This window comes from Onychomys torridus, chromosome 10 (genome assembly GCF_903995425.1).
Source record: "Onychomys torridus chromosome 10, mOncTor1.1, whole genome shotgun sequence".
Classification (NCBI taxonomy): domain Eukaryota; kingdom Metazoa; phylum Chordata; class Mammalia; order Rodentia; family Cricetidae; genus Onychomys; species Onychomys torridus.
The window spans coordinates 61,103,854-61,123,659 of record NC_050452.1 but is presented as its reverse complement, the minus strand read 5'-3'; the positions used below and the strand labels follow the sequence as shown (position 1 = coordinate 61,123,659).

At 36.0% G+C, this 19,806-nt stretch overlaps 1 protein-coding gene and 1 non-coding gene across 12 annotated transcripts in view; both read left to right on the top strand.

Annotated features, from left to right (window-relative positions):
- Window positions 1-19,806, top strand: part of Slit2 (slit guidance ligand 2) — a 344,297-nt gene that overhangs the window by 150,573 nt on the left and 173,918 nt on the right. The gene's annotated exons all lie outside the window — the stretch shown is intronic.
- Window positions 1,441-1,513, top strand: Trnak-cuu. Its single transcript has one exon. It is a non-coding gene; the product is annotated as a tRNA-Lys (tRNA).

Sequence of the window (19,806 nt, the reverse complement as noted above, 5' to 3'; positions counted from 1 at the left end):
ACAAGACTATATACAAAGAGATGGTTATCAAATATTGTCCAGGAGTAATGAGGGATAATGACCTAGATAAGTTGGAATTACAATAAGTACAAACAATATCAAGCAAAAAACACATAGTAAAATCCAGGGAAGTCTAGGGCATGGGTAGGTGGCGTGTTACAAAGATCATTCCAAAAGGTGTCCTATCCTAAAGAACCTGAGTCTAATACATAATATATCCTATCTAAGATATTATATATGTATATATACTAAGTTGTAACTATAACTGCTAATCTCCAACCTCATCAAAGACCTGAGAAGGAATATAATAATATCTGAGAAATGAGAGAAGGACGCAAGCAACTTTTGGGAGTCTTGCAAGAGTAGACAGAGACAGCTAGCAGCCTGGACAGTCATCTAACGTTTCTCAGTATCGTGGGTGCATTCAAATTGGATACAGGCCTAGAGTATCTGACAGACCATTTTTAGAAGCAGGAATTTTGAAAGACCATCTTACCCTGTCTTGGCAAAGTATAGTGGTCGCTTTCCTTGTGTCCCGCTTGTCCAGAAAGGACAGCATTTGTACTGTCAGCAGTTGAGGCGAGGGCAGTTCTTTGTCCAGTAGGCCATTTTGTGCCAAGAAGACAAACTTCCAAATGGAAATGTCTTAGAAGCCCAACATTCTCTCGGGATCAAATTGGTGCTGCCAGGAGCAATTATGTCTCACGTCAACAGAATTATAAGTTATTTAAATGCCATGTTCTCTAGGTCCATGAAGTGTTTGAAGATTACCTGTCCATCTGACCTATGTATTTATAAATCTGGATAACCTAACTAACATAATTATAGAGATGACAAGCATAGGTGACAATAACTATGTAAGTCTTATCTACCTAAACAACCTAAGGACTAAGCTTCCTATAAATAAGGCAAACAGTCTGTAAGCAAATGTACAGTAAAAGGACAATGACTTTAAATTGTGACAATACACAAAATAACTTTAACAGAGGTAGGAATGTATAGTGCAAATCCTAAATATATATCAGTATACAGAATATCTTAAACAGAAGTAGAACATACATACAGTATGACAGATATAAATTCACATTTGTATCAATATACAAATATTTCACATGAGAGTAAAAATATGTGTACAATATAACAAACATAGTTCTGTATTTGTATCAATATACAAATTATCTTAAATAGGAATGTAAAAAGTTTATAATTTTATCAACATATAAGAATTCATAACAGTGCAAAGGCTGCTATATTACTAAATTTGTTTACTAATGTATATGACAGTCTACCATAATATCTTATACCTATTCATTCCATTTTTTCTTTTCCCATGTTTTTTTTTTTTTTTTTTTTTTTGAGACATATTCCCTGGTGGTCTACTGGTTAGGATTCGGCGCTCTCACCGCCGCGGCCCAGGTTCGATTCCCGTTCAGGGAACCAGCCCGGCTAGCTCAATCGGTAGAGCATGAGACTCTTAATCTCAGGGTCGTGGGTTCGTGCCCCACGTTGGGCGCCAGATATTGGTGAAATTATTAAGGCCACTCCACGTAGTTAAAAGGGAAGTTTATTTTGTGGGGTAACTTACAAATGAAGGGGTAGGTCGCAGAGTCTGACAAAGGTATAGGGTAGTCCGGTGGCGTTCACTGGAGAACTCTGCTCGGTCCACCTCTCGCGTCCCGCGTCCCGGAACCAAGAGAGTGAGTCCTTCCCGATCCTTCGTCTTCCGCTTCCTCCTCTGCCCCGCCTTGTGGGTGTGACCATTACCGAAGCCTCAGTGGGGGTTGGAACTTCCAGGCCAATGCTGGGATGCCTATCCACTACACTCCTTTCTGTTCCTGTATGAATTCTAAATAACCTATTAGTAAGTAGTTTTGTCAACTTTTCTACCAAACCACCACTATCTATCTCTTTCAGGATACTTTTGTATATGTATGAACATGTACATGCATTACTATTATCTAATTGTTTATACATGAATAGAAATTCATATCATTTATATGAATTTTGTCAATAAGTTTATCATTGACCTCAAATATAGACTATTTAATAAGTGACTAAATTTAGTCTAATATAAATGTGCTTTGTGATATATGATAAATCTTGTAACTTAGGCCAGACTGCTTAATGATGAACTGACTACTTTTCATTTATTTACTTTACTTATTTTATTTTATTTAATTAATTTACTTTTAATTATTTTAATATAGATGAGTGAGATACTATAGAGATGGCTCTGTAGTAAAGAGTGCATTCTGCTCCTGTACAGGCTGTCTCAGTTCAGTTCTCAGCTCCCACACAGGAAAGCTCACATCCACCTGTAACCCCAGCTCCAGTGGCATCCAACACCTACTTAGATCCTGGCACTTGCTCATACTCATGCAAATAGTTAAAAAGAAATGAATTTTTACATAAATGTACAGTAGCTGAGCGTATTGAAAGTCTTCTTGTCTATGTTTGTAAGAGCTATAATTCTTATGCAGGTCCTGTTTTCTTTTATTTCATACAGACATCATCGGGAATGGCATATGGTCTATACTAAGAGCCCTCCTCATGACAGTCACCTCATACTGTTTTATTAATCAACATAATAGAGCTAATGCTAAGGAGCAGGTTAGATCCAGGCTCAAAGGTGTATGTCTAAATTTTCAACTGCTCAAGAAGCTGAAGTTGAGTGGACTACCTGATCATTTCAGGTCCAGACTAGATCAGAAGTGGAGAGATTCTGGATTAAATATGCCATGTGATCTCTCCACCAGGTATTCTGACAGTTATGCCTTGTGTGGGTCTGATCTCTCTTTTATTCCTTTTAGAGGCTTGACCACCAGTGTGGCATGAGGACTTGGGACATTATCAGGCAGTGTAGTAGGGCCTTAATGCTTAAAATACATTCAGTCATTGTCTGGAGGCAGGTTGCAGTCTGTGGAGGGAGAGTTCCACAAATCAAGTAAGGTTAAAGGTGAAAAGAGTTACTAAGATGCTGGGCTACATGATTGTATTTATGTAAGTTCTATCATAAACCTAATCAAAAATTGAAGATTTTGGCTACCAGAGGAGGAGATGTTTGAGGGAATGCTCTAGGACCAGAAGACAGAGTAATGGAAGGATGTTTTTATGACTCATGTCCTATGTCTTATTGTTCATTTCATATCTCATTCCCAAAAGCCAGATATATATGACTATTGAGAAAAGCAGGTTTGACAGGAAACTTGAGAAAAATGCAGAGCCCAATCTAAACTGAGTAACTGTTCAGAGAGATGACTACTTCTGTCGTAAGTATTTTGGTGGACTAAGTATTTTATTACAACCAAAAGTGAAATTACTTTATAATTAAAATACAAAACGTCTTTTTTATAGATGTATGCTCTTTATTTCTGAACTGTGTGAATTTTATTTTGTGAAGATAACTACAAATCATGTATTTTATTTTTATACTTACTCTGGCTACCATGAGGAACTTAATTATATCTGAGTTGGGGATGTGCAGAAAGCAGTTAGGAGGCAATCAAGGCATGTCAGAGAGAACTTTTAGCATCATGATCTAACAGCATAATTAAAGATGAAAAGAGTATGTTGATTTTAGTATCTTTAGGAGACAGAATTTGCGATATCAAATTATTGATAGGCACAAAATGAGATCATATGGTTCCCGGTTATCTGGCTTTGGAAAATGAGATATAAAATATAGAATGAGGCATCAGATATGAAAAATGTTTATAAGTTTACGTATTATAATATTTTCTTTTAAATTAACTCTAGACTAGTATGGATCTAAAGTCAAGAAAACACCAAAATGAGTATGTATTTTTGGAGGGCAGAAGAAAGCCATGGGCTGTCAGTCAAAATGTGGAGATATTAACATAGACATGAAAAATGAAGTCATGGGGTTACAAAGGAGAAATGAAGTCATGGGGTTACAAAGGAGAAAAGAATATAGAATAATAGTGATGGAAATCTGGGATCTGCAGAGGAAAACAGTAATATATCATGTCTTAGACATCTACGCAAGAAAGCTGTGAGGAAACAGGGTCCACTAGGAGGAATAATGTTACTAAATCAAGTAATATAAAGACTAAGGATTTGATGTTCAATGTTTTGAAATGATTAGAGGGGTGCCATATTAGCTATCAAAACCATGTGTATGTGTGGACTTAGATGAAATGGTGGCAGGGAGTGAGGAAATAAAAAGAGTAAGAATAAATAACCCTGAGATGATATCGACCTTTGAAACACACACACACACACACACACACACACACACACACACACACACACAAAACAACAACAAAAAACCCATGGCTGTCTCAAAGAGCTGAGGAAATTAATGAGTAATTTGTTTGTACAAACAGTAAATATTTTAATTTCAATTTCAATTTTATCATTTTAGTTAAATGATTTTCATTTACATAATGATAACTAATGAAAATTAAAAGCTATAAAAAAGCACAATAAAATAGTGAAATACATAGAGATGTGCTATAACAGAATGCAGCTGCTAAGGATTCAGGAGCATTACTGACAAGGAAAGAAAAGCTATCACAAACTAAAATGATAAAAAAGATTTATTTTTATTTGTGTGTATATGTGCCATATTTGTGGGATTCCTGAGGAGGTCAGAAAAGAGTATTTCCTTCACTAGAGTGGGAATATAATGACTGTGTACTACCTGAAATGGGTAATGGGAACTGAGCTCTGATTCTCTTCAAGAGCAGGCAGTGCTCTTAACTACAGAGCCACCTTTCCAGCTCCTGAAAGTAAAACAGTTCCTAATAGAACATAATCCGTGATTTTAAAAAAAAATTAAATTAGCAGCTACCTGTTTTATAGGTAGTTTTAGTTATTTGAGATAGAAAGTTAGGTTTACTTCCTGAAATGATCCAGTAGGTTACACGGAAGAGAGAAGAGCGCCTGGCAGATACCTTCAGGAACACTGAGGATAAAAGGAAAGAGAGATATACAGGACCAGATTGGAGTACAGGTTCTAATGTTGCCTTTAGAGGAATTCCTGTTGAGTTCCTCCATATTCCTATGGTGAATAATTGAGCAGTGTAAAGAAGGCTGGAAAAATGGGGATCAGAAAAAATAAAGTGTTGAGAATTTCACTCAGTACCTTGAGTACTGAGTGGCTAACATGCATATACAGAAAAGTATGGCCGAAAGATTCCCATACTGTTGGGGGTTTCAGGAGCTATACAACAAAAGCCCCCCAGATGGTAGCTGAATTTGAGGTCTAGGAAAGGGTGTAACTGCGGTACACAAGATCACTGACTCCAAGAAGAGTGGTTTTCATTTATTAACAAGCCATGCACCAATGTCCAGCAATTTTGGCTGAGACTATGTAACAAGAGGTTATTGAACGTGTCCTGGTTTGTGGATTATTCTTCTGTTAGCATGATGAACTAATTGACCTAGCAGGACTCCCAGGAGAAGAGCTGTTTCTGCTTGGTTCATCTGGAGGACAATTTGTTGTTTCATTTCCTCTTCTCATTCCACTGGGGAAATTGAATTGTGAAGAGAGTACCTACTGGGAGCATTCAGAGCATGTGATGGAATAAGTGACTTTTATTCATTTCTGTATTCATTCATTTGGTACTGCTTTAATTAGCAAAAAAAAAAAAAAAAGATAGCTTTATTAGTTGGGAATGTGCTGTGATTTTGCTTCACATGAATCAGTTATTAAAATCATAAAGACCTGTCCAAGTGAGGGTCCCTTCCATGCACAAAACTTTCATGACATTTTAATTTGCAGTGGTTGAGAAACTTTTTGTCTTCATAAGTGTTAGACATTCCATGCTCATACTGAAGACAATCAGTGGCTGCTAACTGTTAAAAACAAATTAGAAATTTAGAAGAATTAATATTGAGGTCACATACAGATTTGAAGTTTTAATTTTGTCTCAGTAAAGATGAAGTTCTTCTTTATAATGATGTCCAAATATAGGTAGGAGCAATTTATCCTCAAGTTTTAACACCCTCAGAAATTTCTAACCACATTATATATTTATCATGTGTGTGTACTTTTAGGCAGCCTTGGGGATCAAGAGATATAAATATAACATTGAGTGCAGTTTGGTAACTTATTCTGTATGTTCATCCTGTGCCTTAATGAATTCTTAACTTTGTGAAGCAGCCCAGTTTACATTCAATCTAAATTAAAACCTCACATGTCTTCATGAGAACAGTCTTGTCTTGAGAATAATAGGCAACAGAAGGGAATAATATATGATTAAAAGTTCTGTCCTTGAATAGGACAGTCAGGGTCCAAGTCTCTAATCAAACTGTCAGACACACTGTGGCTCTGGACAATAGCGTACATCCCTGAATACCATGAGGTTAAACATGATGAGTGTGGATAGAAATGAAGTCCTGCTAGAAGAGAGTGCTATACATTTGGGACTTAACAGGGGCTACTAGTACTTATGAAATCTTTCTTGATGGTCTTGCACAACACTTGATACAAGATGTGTGGTTAAAAACATGGTTCGTAAAATAGTGGATAAAACAGAGAGAATGTTGCCTAGAAAATCTAGAATCCTTATCCCATTCTTTTTCTCTCAGTCTTTGTCCTCCCTAGCAACCATTATTTTATTTTCTATTTCTAGGAGATTAACTTTTTAAACATCTACTTATTATTAATAGTTTGGTAGTATCCATTTGGGCTTTTAGGGCTGTGGTTAAATTATCCCAAATGAAAACACTGTATCAGGCACACAAATATTGCAAAACACAAAGTGAAGTCTTACATTGTAAACGTGCCAAGCTCAAAAGTATGCATGAGTTCTCTTATATAAACTTTGTTCCTTTAATTCCACAAGTCTTTAATAAGAATCAAAATTGTGTTTTACTTTAAAGAACTAAATAACTGAAAGTGTTTTAGGAGATGTTGTTGTGGTAATGTTTTGTTTTCTTGTAGAGATTCAGGTGGGTTAATCTTGCTGATCTTCACTAAGAGCTAGACTTAGAAGTTTTAACAATTACAATTCAATATTATCTTTAAGCAGCTTCAAAGGCTCTAATGATAACTACACCAGAAATAGCTTCAACAATAATTTTAATAGGGGAAAGGTTTATTTTTTTCAGGTTGTGAAAAACGAAACTATAGTGAAAACATTCTAGAATTTTCTCTTTTCCTTTTTTCCCCTTTGGCTTAATCACATTTGCCATCTCTCTCAATGGCTTTGCCACTGCTTTTACTAGCTCTATTCAGCATCACTGCTTGGCAGGCATGGTGGGGACTTGGCTTTGTAATCACAACAGCTTAGTTCAAAACAATCCAGCGGAACGTCAGAACATGCAACTGGCAGAAACATGAAAGTATCTTTAGATGGCTAAGTGCTAGGATGTGAGATCTGTGATTGCCCATCTTTTGTGTTTGAGTAAAACTAAGGAATGGCAACTTGAGAGAAGTATGAATGTTCTGTACTCTCTGGCGTTTGACTGAGTTCTGGACTTGGAAATATTTGGGGAAAACAAGAAGTTTCTTTGCAAAGTTCAGGCCCCTAAGAATCCATAGTGGAGGAGAGCCAAAGACCGGAGATTTTATCTGCAGCATTTTGAAAGGCCTTTCTGTGATCAAAAGAAAAGAAACGCAACAAAACACGCTGATTGACAGTGCTTATGATAGCTAAGTCTTTTCAGCCAGTCTCTGTCTGAGCTGGAGCTTCAAATGAAGGAAAGCAGAGGGAATAGAACAGTGGTGATCAGCAACTCATTAACTCTACCTGTGTCAATCATAGCGTGGGATTAGTGCAAGTAAATTATGAAGTTCTGCATGACATATGGTGAGGTCTATGACTGGTGGTGTGAATTTTTGCTTTGAGTCATTTAAAAACCAGCATTAATAAACAATTTTTTTCTATCTTGTAATTAGCTGGAGATACACTCTCCAAAGGACTGGCATCTTGTTCTAAACTCACAACCAAATGCTAGGACAAAGGAGGATATACTACTGTAAAATGTGTGTGTGTGTGTGTGTGTTAAGGAGATATATAAAACCAAGATTTTTCAGCAAGTAAAATGGAATCCTAGCTATAAGCTTATGGCATACGCCTCCCCAGAATTGAACTTCCAGAACTGAAATGAAATCTATGAACTTTTAGTTAACAGCTAAACAAATTAAGAATAGAGAGCTTAATTGACTAGCGCAAAATTATTTACCATAAATTTTATAGTTAAAACTGAACTTTCCATTCTCCAGTTGAAACTTAGGATTTGTGCATTCTGGTTTTGATTCTGATAAGAACTTGTGATGTCCTGGCCCTGTGACCCAAGCATCTCTTCTTTGTCCTTTATCTTTAACTGGCACCCCCCAAACCGCACTTTTTTTTTTTTTTTTTTTTTTTTTTTTAGCTTGCTCACCACTAGTAAACTAACCTATCTTCTTTTTATGTTTCTACACTCCTCTTTTTCATGGTCATACCCTGCTAAATTATCACTGGGCTAATATCATTCCTAGCAAATTCAGTGTAGAATCCTATCTTCTGCTCTCCACTAGCCATTAAGTAAATAGTGAATGAGCTTCAGTCTAGAAAGCCTGAAAACCAAAGTGAGTCAAGAGCCAAGAGAGGAAAGAAAATGCATTAAGTAATGACATTTGGTATTGCTGTATAATTATTTATGTGGTGATGTTCTCAAGTACACTGTTTTGTACTGAACTATATGTAAATGGAGACAGGAGAAACAGTCCAGTATTACACGGTGTATGCTCTCTTTTGGGTTCTTATTCAGCCTCCTGCATGAAGTTCTTCTCATATTTGCTTGTATGTACTTTCCAAGGACCAGGGAGCTGCAAAGGCACTTCCAAAGGAGTGCACTCTGGGGTACCTGCTCTCTTGTATTTATGTTCTTAAAAAATAATCTGCTCAGGTTCTGCATTGAAGTTTCTTCTGATCATTAACTATTAGCTAACATAGTCATTGTCTTTGGTGACCAACAAAATATGTGTTGTCCATATTGACTAAAAAAAGCTTAAGACTTTGCAGTTCATATATAAAGCGATTCTGCATTCTCATCTTACAGGAGAGAAAAAAAAATCTAAGGCTCAGAAATATTACCTATTCGGCCAACATGATTTTTGTTATATTTCATAGGTATTGCAGTTAGATGAAATTATATTTGAGAAATATGGGTTATAATTAGCTTGTGGATAAGGATTTCAATTACTAAATATTTATTCTAAATTTCAGGTACATATTAAACAGGGAAAGCACAATATTAAATCAATCATTTGTATATTCTGTTCTGACCTTGTTCTGGAGGTATATTTTTAATAAAGCTCAGTTTTTATTTTTTTTATTTGTATTTAGTTATTTTGTCTAAGTCTTTGGGAACAGAAGAAACAGAGATCCTTGTTTGAAAATGTGATGCTTGGATATGATGTTGCCATTCCTTTGCACTCATGTGTCAGCACTATTGGAAAAGAATGCCTGAGACTGGGTGTCTTACAGTTACTACACCTCAGCATTGGAGCCTAAGAATTCAAGATCAAGGTTCAAGCAGTCCATGTGACATGAACTCTGACTATTCTTGGCTTACAGATGGCCACCTTACTGCTGTGTGCAAAGATGATCATTTCTCTGTAGGAGCGCTCCTCTAGTGGCTGTCTCTCATCTATTAAGAACATTATTCCTAACCAGGTTGTGGTGGTGCCTGCCTTAAATCCCAGCACTCGGGAGGCAGAGGCAGGCAGATCTCTGTGAGTTCAAGGCCAGCCTGGTCTACAAAGTGAGTTCCAGGAAAGGTACAAAGCTACACAGAGAAACCCTGTCTTGAAAACAAAACAAAACAAAACAAAAAAACTATTCCTTTGGGAATACGGAGCCTAGATTTAGTAGCTCAGTTAGCCTAATTGACTTTCCTTAGGGTGGTATCTTCAAGTCAATTACATTGAAAGGTAGAACTTTACTTGATTAGACATAGCATAAGACGTGAGACTGTTACAGAATGATTTTGAAGTCCCAGAAACATGTTTACATATGAAAATTTCCTATCAACTGCTTCTCTTTATCTTTTGAAGTTACATTTGATGTCAAAGTGTTGTTTATTTTAACACTATTTATTAAGATGCACTTTCTAGAGCGGTGGTTCTCAACCTTCCTAATGCTATGACCCTTTCATACAGTTCCTCAGGTTGTGGTGACGCCAACCATAAAATTATTTTTGTTGCTGCCTCCTAACTGTAATTTTCTACTGCTGTGAATCGTAATGTAAATATATGATATTCAGGACATCAGATTGTAGTAGTCATGACCCACAGGTTGAGCCACTTTTATAGAGGCTGTAAAGACTACTAATGGAGTTTCAGCTTTTGAACAGTTTAAGAAGCTTAAAAGTGGACAAAACTGTACTAAAAAGATAGAATTCCATACTGTCTTCATTTCATTCACACACACCCCTCCATTCATATGCGTGTTTTTTATAAATTTGTCTCTCCTTAGTTAAATAGCCAATGCCTGAATTTTTGCTGAATCAATCTTACTGCCTGGGTTCTTAGAGCCATAGCATTCACACCAGGCTTTTAAATATCTCTAGTTTGTTTGTTTCTTTTCACCCAGCTGTGACAGACTTAAATGTTACTTGATGAGCATAGAGAAAGCGCAGCCCTGAGTTCAACACGAGCCTTCCTGGAGGCACTGATGGAAGTACTTTACCTTAGCATGCATTCCTTTGCCTGTGAAATAGACTGTGACATATGGTGCACATGGTGATTGTGGGAGCTAAAGAAAGCTTCACTTCATTTCAGTGGTAGTGTTTGGCTCCTCCTGTTCTCTTTGCACTTACTGACTCTTTCTATGAAACATCGCCTCTTTTCTCATGCAAAAGCAGAGTTTACATTGAGGGCAGCCATTGGATGCACTATGCTAACATGAATATTTGATTTTCTTTGGGTTAGGAAGGTGTCCTCTGATAATTTGGCAGCACAGCAATTTGAAGGTGTTCTTTTCTCCCTAAGTCAGCTCTGGAAGCATGTGTTACACAAAGGTATCACACACTTCTTAAAGTGTGGGTGGATTCACAGCAGAAAGACTCCATTAGTATCAATCACAACTCCACTATGTAATGGCCTCTTGAAATTGTTCTTTGCTTCCTGAACATACATTTTTGTCTTATATATAGGTCAAGAAATAGAGGAAAAGCAGCACGTAGGTACAAACACATATGGAAAGGTGCTGAGTTAAAAGGAAGAAAATCATGTGAGAGTTGTACTGGGGAGCTGTTTGCTTTTCAACACACTAAGGATACCCATTAACACTTTCAGCTCAGCAACTTACCACCAATCCAATTAACAGACTATTTTAAAGAATTACAGAGCCATACGTCATAGTTCACCAGCTTCCCAGTAGATGGCACCATTGTAACTCACAATGGTGCTGTGCTAAGACAAGGGACAGTCATGGAGTTTAAATTTCAAATGTTTGTGAGCACCGAGAAATAGTAACACTTGTAAACTTGCCTTAGAAAGCCATTGAAAGTCAAAGATTGTCACACAAACCCTTTAGTTAGAATATGTGTATCGACGATGACAGCAACATACAAAGAACTCAACTTTTTTTAATCTTAAATATTTATTGGCAAGTACGGCTGTAGAATCAGACACATATTTATTTGAAGGAATAATATGTTATTTATTGTGGCTTGTGGAGTTGACAGGGATGTTTTTAACTGAGATCTAATAATTCCTCTGTGACTCTGTAACATTAGAGCATAATGTAAAGGACCAGTGAATTTCATGACTACCCAGTCAATTATTTACTTTTAACTTTTAACCATTTGTTAATATTATTTATTTGTTTGTTCTCACTGAGTCAGTTGTGGCAAGTGAGTCATCAAAATGGACAGTGTCCATATGCATCAAGGGATATATATGCCCTATCATACCTGCCAAAAAGGTGATTAGGAAAGTGATTTGGGTTATGAATTCAAAGAAACCCAACTTCAGATAGTTTTCTAATTCCTTGGTTTATCAAAGCAATTGCTATGAAAAATTGATAAAATATACTTGATATATTTAACAATAGTAATGTTTTTAAAGGCCAAGATGTTTTATTTGTTTGTTTTTGTTTGTTTTTTGAAACAGGGTTTCTCTGTGCAGCTTTGCGCCTTTCCTGGAACTCACTTGGTAGCCCAGCCTGGCTTTGAACTCACAGAGATCCCCCTGGCTCGGATTCCCAAGTGCTGGGATTAAAGGAGTGCGCCACCACCACCCAGCTAAGGCCAGGATTTTAAAAAGCCATGACAACGATGGGAGAAGTTGGAAAAATGTTATTTGATTTTATTCAATGTTAGGTATAAAATGACAAGAGAAACGATTTTATTGAATGCATCAGTAATAAATACTACTATCAAATAATGTTTAGGTAAGAGAGCTAAACAGTCAAATAATAAAAGCTTTAAAAAGAAACACACATATACACACATACACAGATATATGCGCACATGCACACACACACAATTTCCTAATGACATTTGACTCATAGAATATTGTAGCATGTCTTAATCTCATTCCCACCTCTAACCGCACTGCATCTGATATTTACTGTAGGATATCAAGGCCACTGAACTTGTATTCTCTATCACAGAGCTTCCTTCCAAAGATGTATTTTCATCTGCCTTTGACTTTTTGCCTTCTGTAACTCAGACAACTACTTCCACTAACTTTGCCATAGAATGCTTTTCCCCATAAGACTTACCGGGTGATGAGAAGTCATAAAATAAAGGAAGTTAACACTCTTCACCAGCAAACCATGACTTTATAAAAACACGGAGGTGATTTCGGCAGGTTTACTGTTCAACCCCTTATTGGCTGATGTGCCTGTTTGCATATTTAACTTTATTTGAACACATGTGAAACCTGTATTTGCCATCTGTTGGATGAAGTAAGAGGTTACCTTCACAAAATATTTCTGAAGTTTGAGTTTAATATTTGGGATAAGTGTTTAGCACAGTCATTGGACCATAGCAAATGCTCAGAACCATTTCTTACTTGTGTTCTTAACAACAAAGTCGCTGGTGTTAACTCATGTCCGGAAAGCCTCTAGCAATATTACTTTTGTGCTCTGGGCTCTTTTGTATTTCTTTGTTCTCAGAGTCTCCCATTATGAATAGTTTTTCTCTATTTGGGTAATCCTAAATAAATTTGCAGGGTGTTGTAGATAATAATTATATCTCAAAAATACAGAAAATCACAAATTAAGAACTCACTTTCTAATCATTATGAACTAATTTTAAAAACTCTTCTTTTCTTTCACAAAAAAATAAGCTCAGCAGTTTAGGGCATATATATTGAATATGTATTTTAAATACCTTGAATGTAAGATGAGAAAATATTACCAAATGTCTATGAAAGGTGAGAAAAGCTAAATTATATTGCTTTAAACATATATGATCAGTATTGTTATTTAACTTATAAGTTATATTTAACTTACTTATAAAGTAAGGATGTTAAAATTGTAATTATTATTTTGAGTTTTATAACTATCATACTTCATTATTTCTATTTATAGTTCTTCCTTAAGAAACAATCTCTAATTCTTATGAGTAAACCTGTTTAGAGATTTTAAATATTTTTTCATACATTATAACTCATATATTAACACTTACAGAAGCCAATTTATGCAAAAATGTTTTAAAATTTTATTTCCTTTATATTATATTTTTAAATTTTTATATTATCCATATGCACACGTTTGTGTCTTGACATGAGTGCAGGTGCCTATGGAACCCAAAAGAAGATGTCAAGTCTTCTTGGCATTAGAGTTAAAGGGGGCTATGGGCTGCCTTATGTGGATGCTGGGAACCAAACTTGGGTCCTCTACAAGAGCCGTATGAGCTCTTAACCACTGGCTATCTCTCCAGCACCAAAAATGAAGATTGAAAAATACACTTGACATAGAGGTGTATAAAGTTAGAGTCCTAAGTAAACTTCAGCACAAATAGATTATATATAGATACATCATATATATATATCATATATGTATCATATGTATCATAAATATATTTAAAATGACTTACACACACACACACACACACACACACACACACACACACACACACACACACATGTTCTAGGGATAATGAAGATGACCAAACTGAATAGAGACAAATGGAACAGAACAGCTTTGTTCAATGCTGAAGATAAAGTCAGCTAAGAGAGTTACACTGGTGAGAATAGTGTTATGTCTGTGTTTAAAAGATTCATCATTTACTATCACAAGCAACAGTCAGATTCTAACACAAGCTTATGGGTTCCATACTGAGATCTGGAATTTGGATGTTATGACATCTCTTCATCATAAGCACAGACAGCAGAGGGTTTGCTTGTTCCCACTTTCTCTTCATTGCACGAGGACACAGGCTTGATAGCTCTCAATGAAAACAGATTACAATAGCTTCCACACCTGGATTTCAAGCTTCTAGAAACTTGAGAGCAAAATGCCTTTGGTTAAGCCTTACATGTTATCTTCTTTTGCTGTGTCATCCTGAGCCTTCTTAAATTCCATTCTTACTTTCCTGCAAGTTGTACTGAGAACAAAAGCAGATGGAGTAAAAGGAAAAGTTAGTCAGCAATACCAACATTTTAAACCAGATATTAAAGCAGAAAAAAACCGTTAGTTCTCTAAACTGGATGAAGAATCAGGAGAATTATATCACTAGGAAATAGTCATCAGGTCTTCCCTTTTTCCGAGGAATCAGCTACACTAGCCAAACTAAAGTATGTTAAGATCTTCTGACTTTGCAAGAATAAGATCCTTACACAATGCTTAGACTTACTCCTTTCACCAGTGGAACATTTTGTAGTAACATTTAAAAATATAAACATTCTATTTCCTGCCTACACTGAAGAGAGCCGATTCACAATATGCTTGCTGCCCCTCCCTGCACCATATGTCTCTCCTCTGTTGTTGATTTCCCGTTGGCATTAAAAGGAGCAACACATAGGAAGGAAGGCGTAGTGAGGAAGGGTGTCGAATCAGTGCTGCACTTCCTTAAACGTGTGTGTCAGATTTTCTCATAACGTCATTTAAAATAAGTTGCAATATTTTATTTCAAAGTATGTACAATTTTTATGGGGAGCATCCATATTTCCTTTTCCCAGTCTCTCAAATGGAGAATTTACATCAATTTGGTATTACAACATCTCTAGGTTGAGGCAGGGGTCTCCAGTGGGCAGTGGTAAGTCTTGTGATTCAATATGGAAACCTACCACAACCAATTCCAATGTTACAACACCAAGCATTTTAAGCTTCCTGAGAAATGTTTTCCAAGTTCTGCCTTTCCTTCTTTCCCTCTTGACAGTATTTCTTCGAGTTCACACACTATCATTTAGCACACCTGTGCTTTAGTTTCTTTCTTTCTTTCTTTCTTTCTTTCTTTCTTTCTTTTTTTTTGCCAGAAAATGTAATAATCTGACGTCAGTTCAGAGTTGTGCTCACTGACACCTGACTAGGACAACGTCCGAAAATGTTCTTACTTCGCAGGCACTTTGTCAGAAGGGTCTAGTTACATTTCAGAGACTTTTTCCATACACTCCTTCTTTTTTTGTTTGTTTGTTGGTCTTATTTTTGCTACATGCTACATTTTGATTTGCCATCTCAATGAAGTGGGTGAAATTAATATATATCTAACTTATACAAATTATAACTTGGAAGTTTGTGCATAAATTATAGATGATATACTATATTAAAAAAGTCTTCAAAACATTTCCATTGTTTGAATTTTAGCAGAGTGATCAAATTAAGATCGAGAATTATGTTTATGAATTGGGATGGCTTGCATATGTAACAATGCAAAAAATATCAACTTAAGTGTTGAAGTGAAAGATAATGGATAACACTGTGTTATTAGTTTAAAAGCTTTACTTGGTTGCAGATAAAAGTTATCATCAGTATTTGGCTATTTCAAGGAACCAAAAATTATAGCAACTTTAAATGTCTTTTATTTTTTAATTTCATGATACTATTTCAAATATAACTGTGGTTTATGTTTTTATGGGGTAATTTGGATTTTGATATACAGTGCTTTCCTCAGTGTTGGGGTTTTGTCTTTCCCAAGTCCAATTTTAGGAGAATTCATAATTGTAGATTCAGAGACCATATGGGAAGAATTTGGTAGGGAAGATGGCTGTTTATAGCAAGCAATGAAAGCCGTATGCAGTGAAAAAAAATGTTGAGCAATGCCAACATTGATGACATTTTTACATCTCAAATTAGAAATAATGAGTCCTAACCATCCATTCCTCTGTGTGGTCTGTGTTCATATAACAATCCAAGAATCTCCACTGTTCCCTGTAGATATGAAAGTGTTTATTTTGCAAATTATATGTATAAGGATTAATATTTTTTTCTTTTTAATTCTGCACATCTCTTTTTCTTCTTGCATACGCTGCACTGTTCTATCCCCAGGAATATTGATATGGACAGATCAGGTTGAATTCCTGCCTCCGAGAAGCTTACCTTCTAATGGAAATGTGCCAAATACAGAAGTAACATGTTCTCAGTGTTAAGCGGATATAGTGGCAAAAGAGAGCATGGTAGACTCTCAGTCCAGCAGGCCAGACTTGTAGTAGGATGATGGAGAGAGTTGGTATGCAGAATACTATTGTGTTTATGAATTTCCTTTTCATTTCAGAGCTGTTAATTCCAGCCACTCTTTGGAAATGTATGGCTTAGCAGAGCTTTTTGTATTTAACCTGCTCTCCATTTCCCTAACTTTAAGCCTTCTAACAGGCCATTGCTCTGTTTTGCAACATGTTCCTCTTGTGTTTCATCTCATATACCTGATTGACAATATTCTACAGCTAAATTTTATAGTACACATTGAACAAACCCACAGATACAAGGGGATCTATTAACATGGTCTTAAAACAGGTCCTTTTCCTCCAGTGCCAAGACTCCCCTGGGGATTCAATTCAACCTGATGGATTCAGTACAGGCAGGTCCAGTCCCCTCCTTCCAGGCTGAGCAAAGTGTCCCTGCGCAAGCCCAAGGTTCCAAACAGCCAGCTCATGCACTAAGATCAGGTCTGGGTCCCACTGCCTGGGTGCCTCCCAAACAGTTCAAACTATTCAATTTTCTCACTTATCCAGAGGGCCTGGTCTAGTTGGGGGCTCCACAGCATGTGCTTCCATCCATTTGGCTATTTGTCCCTGTGCTTTTCCAATCTTGGTCTCAACAATTCACACTCTTACAGTCCCTCCTCTTTCTCAACAATTGGACTCCTGGAGCTCCACCTGGGGCCCAGCAGAGGATCTCTGCATCCACTTCCATCAGTTATTGGATGAGAGTTCCAGCACAACTGTTAGGGTGTTTGGCCATCTGATCACCAGACCAGGTCAGATCAGACTTTCTCTCGACCATTGCCAGCAGTCTACAGTGGATGTATCATTGTGGATTTCTGGGGACCTCTCTAGATCTCTGCCTATTCCTGTTCTCATGTGGTCATCATTTATCATGGTCTGTGGAGGGGAAGGGCTGGGAGGAAGGTGGGGGTGGGGGCAGGAGGGGGGAAGGAAGGGGAACCCATGGCTGATTTGTAAAACACAAATATAATAAAAAAAGGAAAAAATAAAAAAGAACTGACAAATCAACCTCTCTATCATACCTGTAAATATGGAAAAATTACTAGGTGGCATTTTTTCACTAAAAACCCACACATTTGGAAAGACCTGCTTCACCTATGGCAAATGGAAGCAGAATCTGGAGTTTTATTCCAAAAATTAGTAGTTTGGTAAGGGAGGTTTCTGCTTTGGGTATCCTAACATGTCACTAGCTGGATAGCATGGATTATGTTTGCCTGAAACAGTATTCTGTGTTAATAAATAATAATGAAATAACATTTAATTAAATAAAAATAAAATAAATAATAAAAAACAGGTCCTTCTTTTCTTAATGTTTTTGAAAACAAAATACTTAATTGGAATGTCATGAAGGTATTTAAAGACTAGAATAAATGGACTCAGAGCAAAGGAAATAATGAACATCTTAGTGACTATACAATTGCCGATTGTCTATTCTTTAGCAACATTCTTAACTAAATTCTGTTAATTCACCTATATAGAAAATGCACTATTTCTTACTTAATTCTGATGAAGTCAGAATTTCAGAAATTAAATATTTAACATGTTTATATTTATTGGTCATTTAGAAGTGAAATTATATTTCAAGATGAAAAATGAAAGTGCTCTTAGGATTATAGAGGGATAAGAGGCAGAATTATCACTTGCTAGCAGTGACCTGCAGGAAAGTCCCACCACTTACAAACTGACATTGTGACTCTCTTTAGTGCACTAATGACATAGTAAAGGTATAACTTAAAATATAAATATAAATGTTGCATGTTAAATTATCAATGAAGGAACACCTTAAGTATGGTATTTGTGTATATTACTAACGAGTAATGGATATGGATGGGTTCATTCATCAAGCATTTGAGTTTTCAGTACCGGCATTGCGTGTCCTTTCTGAACAGAATGCAATGGCAAGTCATGTGGGTGCGAATATACTGCTTGCAGTGTAGGAAGTCTATTGGAAGTATCAGTCTTTCTGTATCAGTTTACTTTTTTAAATGGCTGTTCAGGTAAAGGTAATATTTTGTATTTCTTCCTAGATTTACTAAGTTAAATGAACAAGTGAAGCCATTTGTTTATTGTCAAGTTATTCTGAGCTGGCATAGAAGCAAGATGCATGAATCTAATATGTTTTATGAAACATTTTCCACTGACTTCTGTCACTTTTCAGGGATTGAATAAATTGAGTTCCAAAATACCTTGAAACACTCTTACCTGCTTCTCAATCTCCTGCCTCCTTAGCTTTGTGAACATGACGGTCTCATTGTTTTCTGACAGATATTCCTGCTGGATTTAAATACTCACTAGTCACATTACCTGTGGAATTCTGGAATACAATCCTAGAAAAGTTATAAATAAACTTGAGAAAATAAAAATTAGATGTTAAAAAGATTTAAAATGTCATAGATCTTTTCATAGATTCAAATATACCAACCAGTTTACAGCATGCTATATAATAAAGTTTCACAACTGTGAGCTTTTCTTAATATTTAATAATAATTTTTCATATATTCTGCTTGAAAAGTTGAATTATTTATTATTAACTTGTAAATTGTGTTTTGAACAGATACTTAAAAGCATGAATGCTATGTTTCAATATTCATGGGTTATAATATTGAAAGCATCATGAAATTTATTTAGTAAAAATCAGTATTTTATAGAGGTTCCTTATTTCTCATGTTATTTCATTTTTTTTTTTTTTACTTAATTTACTGACGTAAGTACAACTAATAGTCAAAGATTGAGAACCCAGCAGGATTCTGAAGAACTCTATATCCTAGTTGGATTTTTTTTTTTTTTTTTTAGTGAAATGCATATCTCATGCACATTTCCTTTTTGTGAACATTTTATATTTTCATACATAATCACATCATTTAATAGAAGTGTGTGAGCTGTCCTCCTGTATCCAGACATTAAATGTATCTTACCCTTTGTTTTCTGTCTCTGGAAATCAGTCCATCAGTACCTCATTTTTACAGTGTCCTGGCTTTTAAAGTGACAGTGAATGGACTTCGCAGTGTAAGATTTCAAACTCCAAGTGATATCTGATTGTTTCCCCTACCCACACTTACCAAAGTCCTTGTCTTGTTCCACAAAGTGGTGTTTTCTTATCTTCTGAATTCTTCTCTTGTTTTTGCATTGTTCGTTTTGTTATTGAGATAATAATGTAATTAGAGCAGTTCTTCCTTTCCTTTTACCCTTTCAAACCATCCAATATGTGCTCCCCTTCTCTTTTTCAAATTCAT